Source organism: Eubalaena glacialis, chromosome 4, assembly GCF_028564815.1.
Source record: "Eubalaena glacialis isolate mEubGla1 chromosome 4, mEubGla1.1.hap2.+ XY, whole genome shotgun sequence".
Classification (NCBI taxonomy): domain Eukaryota; kingdom Metazoa; phylum Chordata; class Mammalia; order Artiodactyla; family Balaenidae; genus Eubalaena; species Eubalaena glacialis.
In genome coordinates this window covers 75386989-75411631 of record NC_083719.1, presented here as the reverse complement: position 1 = coordinate 75411631, position 24643 = coordinate 75386989, and positions in this window count along the sequence as shown.

Below are 24643 nucleotides of genomic sequence, written 5' to 3'. Positions count from 1 at the left end.
TAGCTAAGGGGTCCTCCTCAGGGTTGCATACCTCTGTGGGATTGGTACTGTTTAAGAGGGGTGCCACAGTTGGATGTCCCTTGGAACTTATATTGCTTACAAGGGAACATCACAACTCTTGTCAAAACAATGCTAGGTAATAGTTTACTGCCTGTGGTAGGCAGGATAACGGCTCCCCAAAGATGTCTGGGTCCTAATTCAAAGAATTTGTGAACATGGTAAGTTACATGGCAAAGGGGAATTGGGGTTGCAGATGGAATTAGTGTTGCTAATCAGTTGACCTCAAAGTGGACGGATAATCCTGAACTATTCAGGTGGGCCCAATGTAATCTCAAGCATGTTTAACGGTGGAAGAGGGAATTGGAAGAGGGAACCAGCTAGGCTGCAGCATGAAAACTTGATGTTTGCTTTGAAGATGAAGGAAAGGGGCCTAAGGAAGGTGGGTGGTCCCTAGGAGCTTGTTATAGTCTGAATGTGTCCTCTCAAAATTCCTAAGTCGAAACCCTAAGGCCTAATGTGATAGTATTAGGAGGTGGAGTCTTTGGGAAATGATTAGGTCATAAGGGTGGAGCCCTCTTGAATGGGATTAGTGCTTTATAATAGACCCAACAGAGCTCCCTCAGCCCTTCTGGTATGTGAGGGTTTAATGAGAAGTCTGCAACCAGAAGAGGCCCTCACCTGACCATGCTGGCATTTTGATCTTGGATTTCTAGCCTCCAGAACTGTGAGAAAAAAATTCTTTTGTTTATAAACTATGTAGTCTGTGGTATCTAGCCTGTGGTATTTTGTTATGGCAGCCTGCATGGACTAAGATAGAGTTGGAAAAAGCAAGGAAATGGATTCTCGCTTATAGCCTCCAGAAGGAGCGCAGCTCAGCTGACATCTTAATTTTAGCCCAGTGAGGCTTATCTTGGACTTCAGCCTCCCAGAACTATGAGATAATACATTTGTGTTGTTTTAAACCACTACATTTGCGGCAATTTGTTACAGTTGCCATAGAAAACAAATATACTCCCCTAATAATTAAGAGGGGATTATCGATATTCAGAAGCTTAGTTCTCAGATCCAATTTGCTCAGGGATAGATAAATTTTCAACAGTCGGTTCTGGGAAGAGGTCAGAACCAGACCTCAAGAATGGACAGGTGGTGACAGGTAGAGACCTGAGGCAACAGCATTGCAGCTCTGATCACTTTGCTGCAAATGAAGCTGCTTTCCTGACCCCAGCCATTCCCTCTATATCCTTTCTGTCTAGTCTTTCTCTGCTTGAAAGTAAATCACAAGCCTTTCATAGAAAGGTGTGAGCTTTAGGTATACCCGTTTATAGACGTGTGGTGGGTTGAGAATCACTAAACTGCTATGGAAAACAAGAATCAGCATGCTTTAGGATTATTCCAGCAAAGGTTAATATATTAACTAAAATTAAAATCAGTCAATTACTATAAGAATATGAAAAATAAAGGAATTTCATGTGGTAGCTTAACCTTCACATAACCATTTAAGCTTATTTATTCATTTAAAATTATACATGATAAAGTGATAAAGTATGCAAAAGTATAAACCTACTAATTTGAATACATACTTTGAATGTCCACATCATAAGGTAGAGTTTATTCCTAATTTAGGAGTGTACATCCTGACTATAAAAATACGATGCCTCTTTATCATAAGTGCTAAAATAAATGTTTGAGTCAAAGGACCGCTTCCATTAGCCAAGGTTGTTATTATGTTTTTAAACCTTAGGCTTTTAGAGAAGCATGAGAAATGAAATGGCAGCACTTGGTTTCCTAAATTCTAGATCTTCTAACAACTAGAAATTAACTGATGCTGTTTAGGGAAGCAAATGAGAAAAGTAAAAAGAGCTGATTCTTAATATCTTGGGAGTGAAGTTAGAGTTTCAGTCAAAGACGTGTGTTCAAGAAAAATACTAGTAAAAAACCAACATCATCTCCCCAACATGCGCAGCAGCTTAATACAGAAAGCTATTTTTATCGTATAAAATGAAACATAATTGTTTTGAGCATTTTCTTAAAGAGACTCTGTAACTAAAGAAAAATAGGGTACAAGGTACTGTGTTTAGTGATACAGGCACAGCTTCAGGTCTTCCTGGATTGGGAGTCTCTCACTTCTGCACACATTTCAGGGGAAACAGTAGAGAAGTGACAAGTGTAAATTTTGAAAAGAAAGAGAATTTAGGGAATTAGAACACAATAGCTAATGTCAAAAGGTGCCAAGGAAACTGCCTATCACATTTAAAAACATGTTGCTTTTTAGAGACATAGAAAAAGTTAAAGCAAGAAAACCCCAAATCCTACTATATCAGTTTTATAATTATTTCATTTAAAAGCCTGTTTTTGAAACTTTGGCGAGTTTCTAATGCCCTTTGTAATATTTATTGAGTTAAATCTGTTCGTTTATCTCTAGGAATATATAGGCTTCTCTAGGTCACTGAGGCAATGATTTCCAATATGGATTCCAAAGTCTGAAAAGCTAAAGCAGCCTCCAATGTTGATTCGGTGTTTATTACTCTAGTTCATCAGGAGTTTATGGAGGGATCTAAAGTGCCAGTGGTGACGATGTGGGGTTGTTTTAATCTATACTATTAATCTGGTGTATTAGGCTGTATTCTCTATTACATCTGGGGTTGCTATTGTTTGGATTGCTCTGGTTTTTAAGGAAGCACTTATATATACTGGGAGGCCCTAGATTACCCACTCTAACAATTTGTTTTTTATGTGTTCTACGTATAAAGAGCAAATAAAGAGAAATATTCATTGGAGTCAGAAAAAGTAGGCACAATGATTTAAATGTTAAAGAATATCTTTCCAAATTTGGGTTCCCAAGCTCATTTGGACCTCATTATTTTGACACCAGTAAATACTATTTTATTTTTAATTAAGACTAATATTTAGCAGTAGTTTGTTTTTCAGACTTCTTTATTCCAGGCAGCACATTTTCCAGGCACTGCCACTGACCATCATAACTGACACCAAACTTTTTATAACAATATCAGAATGCATTCTAATTTTGTTCCTTCACCATGGAAACTACTTTTTTTTTTTCCTTTTACTATCTTTGATGTCTTCCACGACTATTGAGCATCTCCTGCTGGATATGACAATACTATCCAAACTCAGTTTGTTCAGAACTGAATGGAAGCCTGAGAGTCATCCTCATATCCTCCTGCACAGTCACTTAGCCCTGTGAATTCTAACTCTTCCTTAACCCCTGTTTAACTCCCCTCTGCTCGTCTTCAGCCCCTTTGCTGCTATCTTAACTCAAGCCAACATTAGCTGTGCCTACATTTCTTTCATTGTCTGCGTATTTCCCAAGTTTCAGTCTAATCCCCTTCCATTCTATCATCCACCTTTATGTCACACAGATCTTTCTAAAATGCAAATGACATCACATTGCTTCTATTTCCAATCCCTCAGTGGTTCCTCATTGCCTACATGACTCTGTTCAGATTCCTTTACAGAGTAAACAAGGCCCTGTAGGATTTGACCTCCATCTCTTTTTTCCAGTTTAGCTTCTGTTCCTACTACCCCCATACGTTGAGAGAGCCATCCATGTGGTATGGCCTACAAGTCCCTGAAAGTACCTGCCAATATATACTGTTGGGCCTTAGCAGTCACTATTTCCTCTGCTTGGAATAAATACTCTCCATCCCCATCACCTCCAGGGAGATCTCCCCCTTTATGTCCTCATTGGACTTAATTAATACATTGCATTCAAAGTATTTTTTTTTCCATGTCTGTCTTCTCTACCAGTTGATTGTATTTTAAAAGTTTTATCATTTTGTCTTTCTCCTTTTAGTCTTTAATCCACTTGAAACTCATTTCTGCGTACTGTGTGATATAAAGATTCAACTTTGTTTTCTTCCCTATTGGATAAGCAAAAGTCTGGATAACGTTTATTGAAATGTTTCCTCACTGATCTACAATGCTACTGTTTCATAACTCAAGTTTCTATGCAGGTGTTTGCCTCTGGATTCTATATTCCATTCCTTTCTTTTTCTTTTTTTTCTTTTTTTTTCTTTTCTTATTTTTCCTTTATTATTCTTATTTTCTTTATGTGCTGATTCTACACTGTATTAATTAATGTAACTTTATAATATTTCTTGATGTCAGGCAGGGCAATTCACCCATCTTATTCTTTGTCAGAAGGGAGACTTGGCAATTCTCAACCCTTGATCTTCCATACAAAGTTTAGAATCGGCTTGTTGAGCTTCACCAAAAACCTTTGATATTTGATTAGAATTGCATTCAGTCTATAGATCAATTTGAGGAGAAGTGACATCTTTATAATATTCAGTCATTCTATCCATGAACATGGCATGTTTCTCAACTTTTTTAGGTATTCTTTGATGTTTTCCAATCAAGTTTTATAATTTTCTCTGTAAGAATATTGCAAACCTTAATTTATAATTAAGTTTGGGTTTTCTATATGCATTATCATATTGTCTGTGAATCATGGTAGTTTTCTTTCTTCCTTTCAAATCCTCTTTTATTTATTTTTTTCCAAGACCTTTGATACACTGTTAGGTAGAAGTTGTCATAATGGGAAGCCTTGTCTTATTCTTCATGCTCTGGCTTCTGTTAAGATTTTCTTTGTCCTTGGTTTTCTATAATTTGAATACAATTTGCCTAGGTGTTTTTGTTTGTTTGTTTTTGTTTTGTTTTGTTATTAAAAAATAAACTGGCTTAGTGTTCTTTGAGCTTCTTGGTTCTGTGGTTTGGTGTCTGTCTGTCATTAATATGGAAAGTTCTTGGCCATCATCACTTCAAATATTTCTTCTGCTTCTTTCTCTCTTACTTCTTCCAGTATTTCAGTTACGTGTTTGTTACACCTTTTGAAGTTGTCCCACTGCTCTTGGATGTTCTGTTCTATTGTTTCATTCTGTTTTCTCTTTGCATCTCAGTTTGAGAAGTTTCTATTGACCTGTTTTCCTCAGGTTTGCGAGTTCTTTCCTCATGCATCTCAAGTCTACTGGTGAATCCATCAAAGGCATTCTTCGTTTCTTTTACTGTGTTTGAAATTTATAGCCTTTCCTTTTTATTCTTCCTTAAGGTTTCTATCTCTTTACTTACATTATTCATTTGAATTTCCATGTTGTTTACTTTAGAGCCTTTAATGTATTAATCTTAGTCGCTTAAAATCCCCTGTTTGATAATTCCGACAGCTGTGTAATATCTGAGTCTGGTTCTGATGATTGCTTTATCTCTTCAGATTGTGGTGGTGTGTGTGGTTTTTTTTTTTTGTTTCCCTTTTAGCATCCTTGTAATTTTTGTTGTTGTTGTAAGCAGGACATATTGTATCAGGTAATAGCAACTAATTTAATAGGCTTTTAGTGTGAGGATTTATGCTAATCTTGCTAGGAGTTGGGCTGTGTTTAATGTTTGTTGTAGCTATGACTCCAGAAGCTTCAAATTCCTCTAGAATCTTTCCTTTCTCTCCTGTCTTTGCTTTGGGGCTTCCCTAAGTACTGCTCCTCAGAGAGAGCCTATGTCTTGCAGCTCTCTTAGCTATAATCCACTATTATGATATTGAAGCCCTGTGGGTGTGGTGGTAGGGGTGGGGGAGGAGGAGCGTTCTGTAATCTGATGAATCTCAGTCTTTTTGTGAGCCTATGTCTAGTGGCTGTGGTCTTCACAATTGTTTCTGCCCCATCTCCTGTGGTTTGAATTTATTTTGCTTGTCCCTTCCTGCCTTCCCCAGCTGTAGCATTTCAAATCTGTTTCCTTGAAGCCCTGTGCCCTGTTCACTATGGTTTTTATTTTTCCCTTGAGTGAGACAGGAAGGCTGGAGGTGGCTGGAATGGGGAGAAATTCCTAACCCCTAGGATAAGGTTTCAAAATCCATGCTAAGGCAAAGTCCTTTGCCTTGCAAAGCCTCTTCAATGGAGATGTCTCTAAATATATTTCACAAGGACTACTCTTCCCCTCCCCTTGCCAGAACTACAAGGGACTCTTTCTCCAATTCTCAGATCCTCAAGGGAGAACCTGTTGGAGCTTCTGGAGGGAAAGCCCATGAAAATCTGCAGGGGGCATTTGAAGAGTGTGGTCCCTGGAGTTTCTTACTTTCATGGTAGTCCACACTCAGGCTTCAGTCAAAGTTACCCTTTAACTGTTCCTATCAGTTTGCGGCTCTAGCAATTTCTGCTGCAGTGAAGCAGGTTTTGGTTGCTGTGCCTTTCTGGATATGCCTCCCTCCACATTTTGGGGGTGACAATTTGTCTTGCAACTTCAGTTATTGGATAAAAACAAATTTTTTTTTTCATCTTCAGTTTGTCCAGCTTTTTCTTACTGTAAAGTTGGGAGCAACAACTTCCAAGCTCCTTATATCTTGGAGCTGAAATCAACTTTTTATTCTTGATAGAAGCTGAATTGATGATAGTGTATTTGTATGCAGTGATTAATTAAGTTTACTAATACTTTATTTGGGATTTTTGTATCTATGTACATGAATGAGATTGGCCTGTAATTTTCCTTTCTCTTACTGTCCTTGTTTAGTTTTAGTAACAAGGTTTTATAAAAATCACATAAAGTGAGTTGTTGTCTCTTCCGTGCTTTTTCCTATCCTCTGGAATTGTTCCCTGAAAGTTTTGTAGAAATTGCCTGTAAAATTGTCTGAGCCCATTTTTTTCTTTGTGGGAAGATTTTAAACTCAATGTCCTTTATGGTTAGAGTACTAGTACTTGGTTATTAATATCTTCTTGCATATGTTTTGGTAAGTTACTGTTTTCTAGAAATTTGTTCATTTAGTCTAAGTCTTCAAATTTATGGGCATAAAATTATTCATTACATTTTCCTATTGGTGTATTTACTGTTTTCTTTTTCGGTATCTTGCTCCTGCAGAGTGGATCATAATTGGGCTGGAGATACTTTTTTTTAGGAAACTTCTCTGATAACCCAATATGTGACTAGGTCAGTGCTGGTTTTTAGAAAATCCAGTCAGGGTCATCTGTTACCAACTTTTAAGAATTACATCATCCTCCAAATGTCTTCTGTCATTCTTTGGCATATGTTGGGCCTTGGCCTAGATTATGTCTATGTCTATAGATTTAAAATGTCTTTAATAATTGTTAACAATATCAAAAAGATATCTTAACATTTGATGAAGATCTCTGCAACCGATTTGGCTAGATTCTGTGTGCAGCTATCCAACTCAGAGGCTGCATTTAGACACAGCCTGTGAATCCAAAGCAACATGAGCAAAGTTCTAGTCACGCCATAGTTTGTGGCTGCCAAAACGTGGACACGGAAGCAGTTATTTTAAAACTTGATAAGCAACACAGCATTTTGGAGAATTGTAGAATAAAATGAGTACTTCTTGTTGCCCAGTTGGAAAAATATTTGCATGATTATTTACATCCTTAATATTGAATGCCCTTTATCTGGTCATAGAATATATGTTTTGGGTAAGAATTCTCTTTAAAAGCATAATTTATATTTTAGGTAAGATAATTTTTTCAAGCAAGGTTTATGTTCTAGAGACTTTTCTATGTTTAGTACTTTATTCTGGTGGGATTTAGTAATCTTGTTAATCTTGTAATTTTGGTAAAAATGAGAATATATTTAATTTTTATTTTTAAAATATAATTTATATAAAAAATAAACTATGGATCAATTATATATTTAGATTCCTAGGTTCCTTTATATAATATTCTTGTATTACATTTTTGGGGGGTATAATTTATACACAAGTTAAACTGGGAAGTTGGAAACTTCTTCAGTGTTCATGTAATGTTTAATTTAAATTATTTCCAACCACGGCCCAAGTCTCATTCTGCTATGGACAATCTGTGTTTCTTGGTATATGTTCCAACATTTTATTTAACAAAATAGAAATAGAAGAACAAATATAAAGGCACCAAATGTGAAGTATAGCTAGAAGGCTTTGACAGACATAACAGCGAAGCTACTTCATCTTTGCAGCATTTGATTCAGGGACATTGCAACTCAAAAGATTTCATCTTTGAGCAATTTAATTCTGTAATTTAAAGAACAACTCAGTACAACATAAAAAGGAGAAATGTCCAGCTCAATCCTCATGCACATAAATCCAAAAGTATGAAGTGACATGAGCTCTAGCAAATGCAGTCTTGATTTGATTCTGATTATTTCAGAACCTCTTCTTGACCCTCCAACCAACTTCCTCATTTAGTCAGATTCAAGGATATTAAGTCAGCTTGGAAAAAAAATATTAATGATTAAAAATATATACTACAGAGATAAAATATGATGTTGATATCTTGAGATCTTCAGGATAGACATTTATAAATGAAGTGAAATATGTAAAAAGGTAAAATTACCCTCCATTTAGTGATTAAAACAGAGACATTAAATATTAGAGAAAAACTGTTAGATTATAAAATAAACTATTTGCCTTGGTCAAATTTTCTTTTATTGTCTCTTTACATAGATTCCTTAGAAAACAAAAGAAAGCTGCTAATGGTTTATTGGAAAGTGCCATCTCAGTGAAGCAAGAGTGAGGGGAAAATATCAGGGAGGCAGGGAAGGAAAAGAACAAGTCCAATGTGATGCACTATGGAACTGCAACAGAGGAAACAGATTGGGTTGTTAGATCACGTAGAATGACTCTGGAGAGGCTGTGTGGAACATTTCATCTCAGGAGAGTCTACTGCAGAGATCTGGGCATTTATCTGAGCTCTTTCCCATCTCTTGTATTTTATTGGTCTAAATCAAAGCAACTAAGTCCCGGAGACATCTGGATAGCTGCTGAAAAAGCTAGGGTTTCTCCTTGTCAGTTGGTGATGTCCGTGGACGTTCCCTTTGCTTTTCCACCAAGGAATGGCTTATACCTTTGCTAAGGTAGCTCCTAGCAGAAAGCAAGAAAGGTAGCAGAAGCCAGGGTTGGGGGAGGTAGTTGGAGGGAGAAGGCAGGATTTGGGATGGTGCTTAAATTGGTTTTGTTACTAGTACATCTGTGAAAAGAGTGTGTGTGTGTGTGTGCACGCGCGCGCGCGTGCAAGTGACAAATTCAAAGTTATACATGGGTATGATTTCCCAACAGGGGCCTATAAACGAGGGCTATGGGTAAGTGTAAAAGTGAAGGGCATGTTGTCACTGTACAGGTTGTTACAGAGCCTAAAATGGGAACCCAAATCATATCGAAGCTGAGAATCCTTTAGATGTTTCCAAGGGAGTGAAGGAGACTTCAGTGTCAAAGTTTCTGGGTGGCACTGTTGGCATAAGCCTAGAAGGAGTGTAGCTGAGAAATGGTTCTACTGATATGAGGTCTTTGAGCATCCTTTTGAGAAGGTTGACCTGTGGCAGTAGCCTGAGAAGGTGTAGCCAAAGGAAAATTCAAACAAGTGTTGGGGCAGTCCCCACATCCCTCCCCAGGGTCTTAGTGGACAGAAGTGTAGGACATATTTCCACTTAATCTATTTTCCATTCATTTCTAATGATTGGTTCCTTACATTCTTCATCACCTCATCTGTAGAAATTTAAGTCTTCTTAGAGCCTTAAAGAAACAGAAGAGATTCTTAAGGCCTCTCCGTCAGCAAGAACAAAGGCTCCATCAGGACTAACACAGAGAGGTGCCAGAGTATGGGGAGATCGGGAATAGCTAATAATCAGTGTAGTGTGATTAGAAAGGCAATCTGCTGATTGACCAAACTGAGAGTTTTTCTTTTTTCATCTACCTGGTTTCTGTCATGTAGACATACCTGATGCCAGGAATGCTATTTGGAAACAATGTTGTAAATGGAAGGACCCTTTGTATTCAGCACCCTCCTCTTTTAAGGATGATTTTGGAAAATTTCTCAGATTTTACATCTGGATGTCTGCTTTCCACTTTAAGAAGATGTGACCAACCAGGTGGATGGTGAGACTAAGTTTAGTCATGGGAAAACAAGCCTTTTTGTACGCCATTTCTTAATTCTCTCTTCAGGCCTTCTTTATGTTTTTAGCATGTACTAGGTAATGACCAACCATAATTATCATCTAAAAATGCTTATTAATTGTTCATCTACAATATGTTGAGATTCTATTTTATCCTACTGAATTATAGATCTCCTTGTGGAAGCTAATTTAGAATATATTTTTGTTCCTGTGCCCACTGCTAAATTTAATGCAGTCTATTAAATAATAAACAAAATTTAAATAAGACTTTTTCAATAGTCACACATTAAAATGTTTTAGTGAAAAAATTTGGGGGGTACACTTATTTATATTGTTGCAAATATATTTTTTTAAAGTCAAGAAAAAGATATCTGTGGATGAATGTGGAGATGTTGTCATCAGTTTTCTCCATAACTGCAAGATGTAGAGTTTAGAAGTGCAAACCTGGATAATGTGAGTGAACCACCAGTTTTCGGAGGGAAACTTTCAAGCATTCTAGCATTACCGAATTACTGACATCATCATTTTGAAATTCAAAGAATACTTTGGGATTATGATGGTAATTATTTGTAGAAATAACAGTAGTCCATAGGATGCATGGTGAAACTGAAAAGTGCTCTCCTGTCCCTTTGCTCATTCAAACCTACTCTGAATAGATCTTCTCTGCCCTTTGGATGAAATATGGGGCAGGTCCCATGACTTTCCCGGTAACTCCCAGAAAGCCAAAAGCCTTCTAGTCCCTTTAGTCATAAAACCAATTCTCTTTTCAAGTCTCACATAATAGCAAAACTTTACACTTCCCATCAAATTAAATCTTCTGCCTTCCTCCAGCTTGGACCTGTTTAGGTTGGAAGTTTGCAGTGGCAGGCAGGTAGGGAGAACACCCTATGTTCTTATAGTTTATTTCTTCTCTCCCTACCCACCCCATTTGGCTGCCTCTGGTTCCTCCAGGGTAGTGAGGGGGATGGAAGAGAGGAAATGGGCAGGAAATACCTTGGCCTGGCATTGGGGTTCTCTGGTCTTAGTGGTTGTTAGAGGCTGACTCTTGAGGGGGCATTTTTATGTGTCTCTTTGAAACTCATCCCTTTGGGCACACCTGAGTAAACTTCCTGTGACTTGGGCAATGAGTCTTCCATTTTCTAGCTGACTACTTTGAATTTTCCCCTCAACCTCAGGGCATGCAGTAGTCCACCACCTTCACCCCTGAGAGAGTCATAACACCCTTTCATGAAGTCCTTTTGGACAAAATTGAACATGGTTCCAGGCTGGTTCTCTCCTTCATGGCCAACATCTGGTTTACGTAAAACACATGTCATTGCCTCTACTCCCTTGTTTGTTATCACAATTTACCTCCAGTGAAGTTTCCTTTGTCAGCTGCCATCAGCCACTTCAGCCAATTTCTCTCTTCTTTCACAGACTTTTTCTGTGTGATTCAATTACCAGTTCACTGGGTCCCTAAGCTCTAGGGGGAGACAGGCCAAGCAGCCTCCTTCCTGCCCCCCTAGGCAGTGGGAGGAAAATGCCATTGCACTTCAACACCTTTCTCTAAAGACATTTTCTTTAATGGTCTTTTCAGTCTCAAACTTTTTATACCCTTAGTGGGTGGGCTAAGGGTCACAAAAAATTGGCTTTAGCCACTTTTTTGCAAGTCAAAATGTATACTGCTTACAGGCATAAGTAGCACAACACTTCAGTCTGGAAACCAGGAATATCTGCGATCTATGTTTCCTGATTCATACCAGAGACTAGAAGAGAAATGGTCCACTTTTAACATTTTAGTATATAAAGTAGAACCAAGCTAAGAAACACATAATCATATTCAGACTTTCTGCTCATTATGTATAGATTTAGTAAAAATTGTGTTAAGAAGTACTAAAAATCCATCAACAGAACAAAAACTGAACAGAGTGACCTAACATTGTATTTTGTATGTCCTACTGTATTAACAATTCAGGTTACATACTCAAAAATAATGTCTAATAATAAATAATGGCTAAATAAAAACTGGTTTTAAAGTTAGTTCCATTTATTCGTGCATCAGCAAACATTTATCGAACTCTATTACGGACCAGGCACAATGCTGGAGAGGAAGGCAAATATGAATGAGAGAATCCTTATCCTTGTGGAGTGGGGCTAGGCAGGGATACAGGGTGGGAGGAGAGGTGCCTGTGGGCATCCAGATGGAGAAAGACTGTAGAGTTGAATCTATGAGTCTGGAAAGCAGAAGCAAGACTTGGCCTAGAGTTATAGAGCTAGAATAACTGAATGATGATCTTTAAGAGGAAAAGCTAAAAAGCAACCAAATAAAATGTTTCCTTGCCTTTTCTTAGAATGACCTACATAGGCAGGACCCAAGTGGAAATCAGGTTGGAATCTGCAGTGCATTTTCCTTGGAAATAACCATGGGTAGATTCTTAGGCCACTCGCAGCATAAAAACAACTCCATATAACTTTTTCTTTGTAATTTTTAGAATGAGAAAACTCATTTGAATTCTCATTTGGAATTCTAAAACTTATCTCCCCTTGCTCTGGCTGCAAAACTGGGACTGGTCATGGTTCATGAAAAGCCCATCTTCCTGTAGGAATTGGGTGAATTATATACACCTGGGAATTGGTAACTTGTTAAATATCAGCATTTGTATGGGAGAAGGTATCTCTTGGTGTCAGTCTCTTCCCAGTTCTTAGTTGAGGGAAATGGAGTTGCAACCTGGAAAGAGCAGAACAGCCAGGGCTGGTGGAGTGGTGTGGGCCGTGTACATGGGGTACTTGTGTGTTGTGGACTGTCCGTTTATGTTCTTGTTTCCCAAAAACCCTCTGAGAATTTTTGAAATGAATGGGTTTTCTCCACAAATGAACATATACAGACTTTACATAAACTTTCAAAGGGCTCCTGGACCTCTTGAAGCCCATCTATAGACCTCCTTCTGCATACCATAAAAATAAAATAATATGTTCTCATAAAAGGAAGCTTATATAACTACATCCAAAAGAAAAGTATACTAGAATTGTAAAGGATAAAATTTTAAATGTATATTTGTCTATGACATAGAGATAAAAGCATGGAAAAAGGAGTAGCTTCCAGGGCTTCCCTGGTGGCGCACTGGTTGAGAATCTGCCTGCCAATGCGGGGGAGGCGGGTTCGAGCCCTGGTCTGGGAGGATCCCACATACCGCAGAGCAGCTGGGCCCCGTGAGCCACAATTACTGAGCTTGCGCATCTGGAGCCTGTGCTCCGCAACAAGAGAGGCCGCGATAGTGAGAGGCCCGCGCACCGCGATGAGGGGTGGCCCCCGCTTGCCACAACTAGAGAAAGCCCTAGAGCAGAAACGAAGACCCAACACAGCCATAAATAAATAAATAAATAAAAATTAAAAAAAAAAAAAAAGAGTAGCTTCCAGAAAAAGAGCTAGAGGGAAAAGATAGGTCAGTACAAGGTCAATGTATCAATTTAAAAAATACTGTAGAGAGAAATAAATTCATTTGTCAATGAAGGAGAAAAAATGAAATACCTCCTTTAAAAATTTTTTCTCCAACAAGAAAGGTAAGCAAAAAGAAGTTAGTCAACTAGGAAGTACTGGAGATATAACAAGAATAACCATTTCCCATGAGAGAATAAGGAAATTATTTTTTAAAAATTTAAGAACTCTAAATCAATAGGTCTGAATAATGAAATTAAGAGAATGGGCTATTATTCTTATAAAAACACTAATAATTATTTTTGAAAGTGAGCTTTAGAGGCCGGTGATTGAGATTTATGCAAAATAATTATATTTTATATTGATAAATGTGTACATACCATTTTTATGTTCTCCAACAGCTTAATCTTTCATTTAATAGTGCTTCCTCCTAGAAAACCTTATGAGATATTATTGTCATTGATAATGAAAATACTTACACCCTGGCATACTGAGCATATTTTTTCTTCTGTTTAGCCCTAATGAGTATGGAAGGCATTAAGTAGCACTGGAAATAGGCTCTTGAAGGGTTACTGCCTGGATATGGATTTAAAGACATTAGACATATTCAGAAGGAACACTAAAGTGTGATCAAATTGGATGAGAAACAAAACCAAGTGTACCTATCATGTCTGGAAGATAATTTCAATAAATTGAAATACAAATATTTATTAAAACATAAGTGTAACATTGAAATCTTGGGACCTGGAGGGGAAATTTGACAGGCGCTTATATTGTAAGTAATTCATCCCATTAGTGTGGATGATTTCAGGATCTGTACACTTTAGGGAGATGTTTCCACACTAAACATTGGAGGGGGGTGTAGTATCTGGAAGGGAATTGGTAGTAGTTTCTACCAACGAAGATTCCCAGATGTAGATAGATGATGCAGTCCATGAGGAAGCATATTGCAAAGGAGACAATGACAGGACTGATCTTAAGTGGGAATAAACTGATAGTGAATCTGATATCTATCAATATTTTGCCTATGAAATGGACAGAATGAACAAATGTGTTTCTAGTCTGATATGAACTAAAAGATTAGTCACACTTCTGAAAATTCCTAAATACTAGAATTTGGTGTTTAAAGCAACATATCTTGGTATTTGTCAAACAAGATGGGATAGATTATGAATGTTTATCTCTAACACCAACTGTCCAAACTGAAACTAGAAACATCTGTCAAATGATTTTCATCCTACTTTTTTATGCTATTTTTTTCTGTTTTAGTTTTTTCTAAACATGACGTGACAGAATGTCAATAAGAAAATTCTTGATATAGCACCAGGAGCATTGGACTTCTTGAAGTTGCTGTAGGGCTTGGAATCAATGATTTTGGGGTTCAGATATTATGACTGGGGAGTTCCAGTAATCTATCTCTAAACACTCTAAACTGACTTCATAATTTTTTTTATGGTTGTGATGAATGAATTTTATCAAATTGACCTTGAAATATATATTTACTAAGCAAATTATTACACCTGACAGTACTTGGTAAATTGAAGTATCTCTTCTATTTAATCTTAAGCCCAGCCATCAAATTAGAAATAATGACCACCAACACCTTGGAAAAACGTGTTTCATAATCAATTTATATTTAACATAAAATGCTTATTGAACATATTAAATTAAAAATAACATATAAAATTGAACATACTGGTTTTTAAAAATCTTGGCATGTTAAGTAGGCTTTTGTTGAGTTTAAAAACATGCAATGATTTGATAGACTGTTTCAAGTTTTTCTTAAACAGAAGCATTACTTAACCAAGTTTCATCAGAATAACTCTAATCCATGTAATATTGAGAGAACCATTCAGCTTAAATTGAAATACTACTTGTCAAGTATAAAAAGTGAACAACGCCCAATATATACTTACTGGCAAATACTTTTGTTTTGCTTCTCCTTTAGTGAAATATAGAATCGCAACCAACCTGTACAAAATTCCAGAAAAAGCACAAAGCAAAATGTAGTTCTTCAGAGGGAACATGGGACCCAGATTGCCCATGGCATGGTGGTAATCTCACCTCTCTTTTGCTCTGGTGTTTCCAGCCAGTGATTGTTCCAGTGGAGCCTTAAAAATACGGTATCTGTGGAGACTTAGAGTTGTAGAAACAGTCAAATATTAATATCAATAGAAGATTTTGCAAGTCAGTCTTGGACCCACTGATGTGAACGGCAACTTTAGGCTGACTTGTTGCTGACTCTGATCCTTCAATAATTAAAATGGGGACTTTCAGACCTTCTTGCAGTTAAGCATCTACATACTTTCCTGCATGTATTAATCAACTGTTATGAACGCCCTTCAAAGCAAATGTTCTTCCTCTTATAACTGTGAGTATTTTTTCTTCTTTAAGAAGAGGAAGATCACTGAGCAAGATTATAAAAAAATTAAATTCTTTTCATGGAGTTATTTTTGTACCTTAGGAGTAACGGGAGGTGGTTAATTCTGAACATTTATCTGAAACTTTACACCGGCTTTGCCCTGGGAGAGTTTGCAAATCTTCTTTCCTGCCATTGGGTCTGACTGAGGAACTTCCATTTGCAGAACCATATGTGCAGTAACCAGTCCTTGGGGTCACCCTGGCAACCACACAGTGTCCTCATTCCAAGCCACACTGGTGCTTCGCCAAAAGAGGGACAAAATGGAGGAGCCTAATGTGATGCTGAGAAGGGGAAAAGGAAATGAGAGAAAATTTTGAAATCAAGTGAGCTGATTTCATATTCCTCCAGAAACACTTTTGTTAACACAAAGATCATCTAATCAGAAATGGAATTGTTGTTCACTATTCCAGAAATAGAATTGTACAATGTAGCTCTGTGGTGGTTTGTAATGAGAGGTAAAATTTAAGTAGGCAAATATAAAAGGTTCAGAGTAAACAGTATATCCAGCATAGGAATCCAAACTCTACTTGCTTTACAGGATTTGTTGTCCAGGAGTAGCAAGAGTGATTTAGCTCATGAAAGCACTGTGTAAAATGCCTTAAGAAAGAGTTCTCAATTTTGCATGCCCCTCCCATGACACTTGATTCTGTCTTGATATGTGTTTCTGTTCTCTTTCTTTTTCTTACATGGAATGTGGAACAAAAAATACCTGAAGGACAGCACTTAGAACTTGAAGAGAAAAATCTTAAAACATATACAAAAATAAAAATAATTTTCTTTTTTTTTGATTGTGATAGGAACAAAGGGGAAATATATCTTGGCTGAGAAAATACAGTTTTACCTCTCACTTTGGCATTTTGCTTGTTAATACAAAATAGCACCCCTAGGAGACCCTAGTTCCTAATGCAGAGTTCTATTAATTACTGAGCAGGAGCCATTCTTTCATTCCAAGGATGAGATTGTTGGTATTCCTGATTTTACACAGAGAAGGACATCTTTTGTAGACTCTGAAAGATCCCTTGGATCGAAAGGAAAAACACAAGAAACTATGGGAGTCTAGGGACTTCCCTGGTGGTGCAGTGGTTGAGAATCTGCCTGCCGATGCAAGGGACACGGGTTCAAGCCCTGGTCCGAGAAGATCCCACATTGCCGAGGAGCAACTAAGCCCGTGCGCAACAACTACTGAGCCTGCATGCTGCAAATACTGAAGCCCGCACGCCTAGAACCCGTGCTCCGCAACAAGAGAAGCCCCCGCTCACCGCAACTAGAGAAAGCCCGCGTGCAGCAACGAAGACCCAACGCAGCCAAAAATAAATAAATTTATTTAAAAAAAAAGAAAAAGAAACTATGGGAGTCTATGAGTCTAGTCAGACAGCAGTCTAAAAATTTCTGTCAGCATTAAAGTAGAGTTCAAGGCATATAAGCAGTCAGAATTAGAGTTGTCAGTCACATGTTTGTTTTAAAAGAGAATAACCTAAAATATTTGTGCCTACCCAGATGTAAGCTCTGCATCTTTGCATTACCAAAAAGGCCAGCAGTATTCTGTCAACGGGATATTTGAAAACACATGGGACTGGTTGCAATGTTTATTCATACTTAAAGCTGAACTGATATTGCTGGTAATGTTAATGATAACAAATTGAGTTTGAAAAAGGTTGTCTTTCAGTGACTTTTGTTCTGGTTGAAATGCCAGAAAGAGGTAAAAAGTTTTTTTCTGCATGAAATTATGATGTACCCTCTACAAATTAAGGTTTGTGTGTCTATGTGTGTTGGAACTGGAGTTGTGTCCCTACCAACTCTAATAGCATCTTCTTACTCTGATCTTGTCCCCTGACTTTCAGTATTTGGGTAGGACAAAAGAAGGATTTGGAAAGATGAAGGGAAAAGGACAAGAAAGGGAAAAGTTTGGGGAGAGGGTAGAAGTAAGGGAGTGGGATTAAGCCTCCCCATACCTCCACGACCTCTTTCTCACTACCCATCACCCAACACATCAAACAATAATGGTCAGAATGGAAGAGGCAGGAAAAAGAAAGAAAAAACCCAAAGCCAGAAAGGTAACACAGAATGTTGTGTGGCTTATCTGTATTAGGAATGACCTGAATTTTGGTTCCTGTACAAGTCAGAAAAGCTCCTATAAGCCACAATTCTTTACATAAAGTTCCTTGGCAGTTGCCACTGCAAATCTTCTGGTCTTTTCCTGTCTCTAAGAAACAATACTATAAATGCAACTGCTGTCAATCATGGAAGGCTGCCTCAAGGTTATACCAGGTCAGATCTGGAAACCCCAGGATCAGTGAGTGAGGTCTTGATGGCAGGGTGGGTGGCGAATATGAATGGAGAGAGCTTGAAATTTACAAGCTGCTGTCACAGGAAGATTAGGGCTAAAAGAAGGCATAAGTTTGAAAGACGGAGTGAAGGAAGATCAGGAAGCAGAAGACTAAAGGAAAAATGTGTTGTTTTATTAAAGGTTCATGAATTTAAACACTCAGCTAAAAGAGGTTTAACTTTATAGTAAGCATAGTTGTTCTGTATAACATGGCCAAATAATATTCCACCTTCCTATAGAATTTCTCCTTTATCCCATGCAACTTGCCTGTTTCACGACAACCCTGTGATTTCTCTGAGTTGCAGTTTCTAGTCCATCTCAAATGTTTCCCACTTTGCTGTTTGGAATTAAATTTCCTGTTCATCACAACAGATTGGATATTATTTAAAAGGATGGCAGTTCAGTCAGGTAAACATATACTTTTGACAGGCAAAAATGAATTAGGCTGAACATAAAAGTAGAAGAAAAAGAGAGGTCAGCCACATCTTTTAGCTTTCTGTTTTCCCACATCCCTTCCTGCTCAGAATGTTCCAGAAAATCATCATAAAGTATTGAAAATGTTTGTCTCATACCCATCTCCAAGTTTTTAACATATTTTGACAAGTCAATAAGTTTACGCTGAACTCTCTTGATTTACTTTTACCTGAATACGAGGATGATTTTTTTTGCCCTGTAACTTACAAAATACAAACACTACCTATTTTTTCAAATAGTGAACTATATTTCTAGTAAAAGAAGAGGTATTTATCTTCTCTCTTCCTTCTCCATGAAATGGTCATCAGGGTTATTCAATGGCAGTTGAGAATGCGGGTGTGTAATTGACGCAGTTTGATATTTCTATTTTTAGTGTAGAATACACCTCAACAGAATGTCTTAATGTTCAGTAACTTAATGGCAGAATTATCGACCAGATTCTTCCCCATCCAGCTACTACAGTACCCCCATTTTTTAGAAGATTCGAAAGCATCAAAGATTCAATTTACGCAGCTAAACCTAACCAGTCATCCTTTGGGACTGAAACAGATAGAATAACATTGATAATAGAATGAAAAAGTCTAAAATCTATATAAAACATCATTAATATTTTTTCTTTAGTCTCATATGGATAACATTATAATCAATCTATTTGAAATATGCAATAGATCATTTCTCTCAAGTTATTGAAATTAATGGGACTGTGAAAATAGAAAGTCTAGAACTGATATTATGATTTTTTTCAGTTTACTGAATGAATGTCAGTGACAACATAAGAGTTAAAGTCCTTATTAACAAAGCCTGAGGTATCACACGCTAAGGAAACAGAAACATCTTCCTAGAGCCAAATAGTCCCTTGAGTTGGCCCACAAATGTAACTCATAAGATATCTTAATGAAGTATCTTAGGCCTATGGATTCCTGTGAATTATGTGCATGAGAAAGCTTCTTTACTGGAATGGAAGAAAATTATAGCCTGTTGTGATGGTTCCCACAAAAAAAGTCTCACAGATCTTTCCCCTGGACTCTCATCCTTGTGCTTCTGTGACAACACATGCTGTGACTTCCAGCTGGTCTTCTGGCGGTAGCCTCTCAGCTGCGTTTGTGAACTTCCCCATCTCTCCATGGCCCTTAAATGATGATGCTACCTGGCTTCTGCTTTAGGTCCTCTTCTCTCACCATACCCACTCTCCTTGGGTCTCTTCACTTACAACTTGGGTTACCATATACAGACCAATAATTCCCAGATCAGTATCTCTAACCCAGCTCTCACCCCCGACATTCCGATCTGAAGATCTACTGGACCTTCTGCTTGGCTCTCCTAGGGCCACTCAGAATCGGCAAGCTCATGAGCTTCAGTGCCTCCACTCTGCCCAGTTTGTGTTCTCTCTTCTCGAGTGGCACCATCGATCATCCTGTGGCCAAGGCAGAGAGCACACGCATCCCAATTCTGCCTTCTCTCACAGGGCCTGCAGCCAACTGACCACCAGTTTCTATCAGTTCTCCCCCTTAAACATCTCTTCGCTCTGTCCATCCATCGTCACCACTCCTTATTTAGGCTACTGTTACCTTTCTCGTGGATTAGTGCAAAAATGTCCTAATGGACCTTCCTGCCCCATGTCTTGCTTCCCTTCAATCCATTTTTCAAATCACCGTTAGAGTGATTTTCTAAAGTGTGAATCTGGCCTTATCATTTCCCTGTTGAAACTCTTTCATGGCTCCCTGACCAACCTATTTGAAATATGCAACAGATCATTTCTCTCATGTTATTGAAATTAAATGGGACCATGAAAATACAAAGTCTAGAGTAGGTTAAGTCCAGTCTCCTTAATGAGGTTTACATGGCCCTTCACAATCTGACCCCTGACTGCTTCTCCAGTCTCCTCTCTCCTCCTCCCTAATACATGAGTGCTCTTTGCTGAGCTTTATGGAACTTCTAATTTCAAATTCTCAAATGGAATATGCTTCTCTCTGCCCTCTGGATATTTGCTCGTGTGATTCCCTTTTCTCCTCTTCAGGAAGGGTATGTGTGTTGTAGTAGAGGCTCTGAAGTAAGACTGCCTTGGTTGGAATCCTGGCTCCTCATTTCCTAGTCTTTAACTTTCCTGGATGATTATGATGTTACTAACAGTATCTACTTTTCAGGGTTATTACAAAGATTAAGTGAGTGGGACTTAGAATGAGGCCTGGGCTCTAGTGAACACTCAATAAATATTATTGGCCATGACTATTATTTCTCACCTGATACCATTTTCCTAAGAATCCTTGCTCCTGAACCTCTGCATCTGATTAAGTGTCCCTTTTATGCTTTTCCATAGCACCCTGCATGTACCCTTGTGGTGGCAGGTATCACACTATATGGTAACTGCTTCTCTATTTGTCTCTCTTTCCTGATTAGCTATACATTTCTTAAGGTCAGAGTTTTATTTTGCTCACTCTTGCTTCTCTGGGATCTAAAAAATGTATCTGGCTCGTAACAAGTGCTCAATAAATATATCCTGAAAGAATGCAGGTCATTTGTAATCACCACAGCAACTCAATTTCTATATATAGTCTTTGCTTTTCAAGAACTAAGATTTCAGGAAAAAGAGGAGATTCAATGTCGCTGTATTTTACATGTTCTATCATGACAGTGTATTTTAAGAAAGTACTGGGTTAGCCAAAAGGTTTTTTTGGGTTTCCACAGCAAAACCCAAACGAACTTTTTGGCCAACCCAATATTTACCTGGGATGCCATTTTGAACTGAGGAGATGTATAACTAGTTAGACTTTTCCCCTGTAAACAAGAAAAATCAATAAGGAGACAATTATAAATAGCTCCCATAGTATAATCAAAGTCTGTCTGAGGTAACTGTGGTGTGACCAGTACCATCAAGGGTTTCTACCCCTCTATAGGTCTTAATAGACAAGAGACACGGAAAGAGAAAAAGAGAATGCACTTCTTAAAATGTGAGAGCATATGAAGGCCCTGGGCTTAAAAAGGAGCAAGGAGTTGGGTTTTTTTTTCCCCACAGTTTTTGGCTATCATGGATAAAACAGCTATGAACATTCAAGTACAATTGTTTGAATGGGCATATGTTTTCACTTCTCTTACCTTAGAGTGGGATTGCTGAGTTGTAGGTACATATTTTAACCTTATAGTGAACTGTTGAACTATTTTCCAAAGAGGCACCATTTTCCACTCCTATCAGCAATATGTAAGAGTTTCAGTTGCTCTACCTTGTCTGCAGAACTTGGTATTGTTGGTCATTTTTAGCCATTCTAGTGGGGAAGTAGTTGTTTCTCATGTGGTTTTAATTTGCATTTTCATGATGTTGAAAACATTTTCACATGCTTGTTGGCCATTTGTACATCTTCTTTTGTGAAGTGTCTGTCCAAATTTTTTGTCTATTTTAAATTGGGTTGTTTGTCTTGTTATTGAGTTGTAAGAATTATTTATGTACTCTGGATACAAATACTTTCTCAGACATGTGTTTTGTGAATATTTTCCCCTAGTCAGCAGCTTTGCCTTTCCATTTTCTTCATTTTGAACTCATTTTGATGAATTTTTAATTTTGATGAATTCTAGTTTAGTAATTTTTTTCTTTTATGGTTATTGATTTTTGTGTCCATTGGAGAAATCATTGCCTATCCCAAAGCTGTGAAGTTTCCTCCTATTTTAGAAATTTTGAAGCAGGTATTTTATAACAGGCATTTGATCTGGAGCAGAGTCATTTAAACTAATAAATAACCAAAGTAATAGCCAGACATAGAATTATGGTTAGTGGTTATAAGCTGAAGATAGTGATTTGAACAGTTTCAGTATTGGAAACAGACATCTCTCAAATCAGCATATCACCTTTACAAAATGAAATTCCTAGCCTGTCATAGAACAGTGAGGGCCATCACTGGAGTTGAACCTGTGAACGTTGCACATGTGCATGGCAGAGAGCAAAATGAGAATAGAGACAAACCAAGACTGAAATCAAGGCAGCTATGACACAAATCTGACTAAGGGTTCTGCTAATATGGGAGTGACAAGGGATAGTTAAAAGCAAATGTATATTGTTTATAAGTTGCATATATATTTATGCGGAAGTTAACAATAAGTTGTATATATTTCATTCCAAAAACATTAGTCATTGCTGTTTTCCTAATGAAAATTCTTCAGTGATTTAGTCACTCAAGGCTTGAAGTAGGGATACCTGAATTGAGAATACCAATCAAAATTCTAACACTTATAAACAATAGCTTGTGCAGCCCTTTACAGAGGGACATAAAGGGCTTTATTTGCTTCTAACATGGAACTTAGAGTAGATAACTTTGAAAGCAGAGAGCAAATCATGATATTTCTTTGCCATCCAGGGTTCTGATGAAGTGAATAAAAGAAGAACCCCTTTTGTCCATTTGAGAGCTAAGCTTGAACTGAACATTTCTTTACCTTCTGAAATGTTCAGTTAAGTGCTTTTACACTTCAATTTTCCAGCCTGGACCAAGACCAGAAATGCCAAAGTGATATGAGAAAGGCTGTTCTTGCTGTTTTTCTGGCTGGGATTGGAACAGAAAGTGCCAGCAATCTTGCAAGAAGCCTGTTCTCGAAAGATCTGCAACCCAGTTTGCAGAATCAAGGGGTTTGGATAGTTCAGATGAGTTTGGCAGGGTGTCCTGGTGTGCTCATCTGAATCACACCCTGCAGAAAGCATTTTGTCTTGTCAAAGTCAACCACAAAATACTTTGTGTACTTCTTCAGACATCTTAACCATCATGTGTGCCCATCCAGATAAACCACTAAAGGCTAACTGCACTCTGCCAAAATGAAATGTCTGAGTGTGATCCCTACGACTAGGTTTCAGATTTCAACCTGAAATAATAAAAATGGTAATCACAGTGATAATTTTAAAGAATGTTTATAGAATTGGCTCCAAAGTGCATCAGAGTCTTTAAACTACAGAAGACATTAGAGATAGTTTAGCCTAACCCCTCATTTTATACTTTAGAAATTTAAGGCTCAGAGAGGTGAGGTTATTTGCCCAATTTCATGTAGCAAGTTAGAGGCAGAGTCCAGCCTGGAAAATAGGATCCCTTCTTCCCTACAGCACATCATGATGTAGGCTGAGTGATTTGCTCTTTATCATGTATGAGCCCCCCAAAGAAGAAAAGTAGCTATACAGTTACTATGTGGTTAGAGTATGGCAAGTAAAAGGAAATTCCTTGTATGTGCTGAAATGGAAGACCACCATTTCAATATCAGGGCTGGAGTGCCAAACAATATATTTAGATCTATTAAAACCCCTCACTGAAATGCTGGTATACGCCCTTTTTTTTTTTTTGGTAACATTACATGCTAGGAGTTTTTCTTTCTAAAAAACCTTTTACTGTTAGAAAAATCTCGGCAAGGAAGGAAATTATTGCTTTGAGGACCTAAGCTGGGAATTCTCATTCAGACATATCTGTTCAAGAATCAGCAGTGGAAGCAACTGTTGCTCGTAAACATCCTACCTGGACTTTGGTAGGGACAGGGCAGCCTGGCTGAAGACAGGAGTGTGGAAGCAAACACTGCGGGTGGGCCCAGAGAGAGGACCAGTGTCAGTATCCCAGAGTGACAATCCTGGCCCAAGTGGAGCCAAGTGACCTCAGTGGCAGGCAGATTTGCCTGTTCATTTCCTGCGTCCACAAAACAGTGCAATGGTTGTTCTGTAGTTGTTTCTGTTCCCAGAAACAGTGGAAGCCTGCTCACTTACAGATCTACAAAGTGGTAGATAGCTCCCTGTTGTCAAAACCCTTCACTCTTCCCTTGTGAAATACCCATTTCTTGTTTGTTTTTTTCCCCATTCCTACAGCCACGGTTTTACTATTATAATTTTTCTTTTGGCTGTGTCGGGTCTTAGTTGCGGCACGTGGGATCTTCGTTGAGGCACACGGGATCTTTTTTGTTGCAGTGCGTGGGCTCTTTTTTGCGGCACGTGGGCTTCTCTCTAGTTGCGGCGTGTGGGTTTTCTCTCTCTAGTTATGGCGCACGGGCTCCAGGGCGCATGGGCTCTGTAGTTTGTGGCACATGGGCTCTATAGTTGCGGCACGCGAGCTCAGTAGCTGTGGCACGTGGGCCTAGTTGCCCCGCAGCATGTGGGATCTTAGTTCCCAGACCAGGGATCACGCCCACG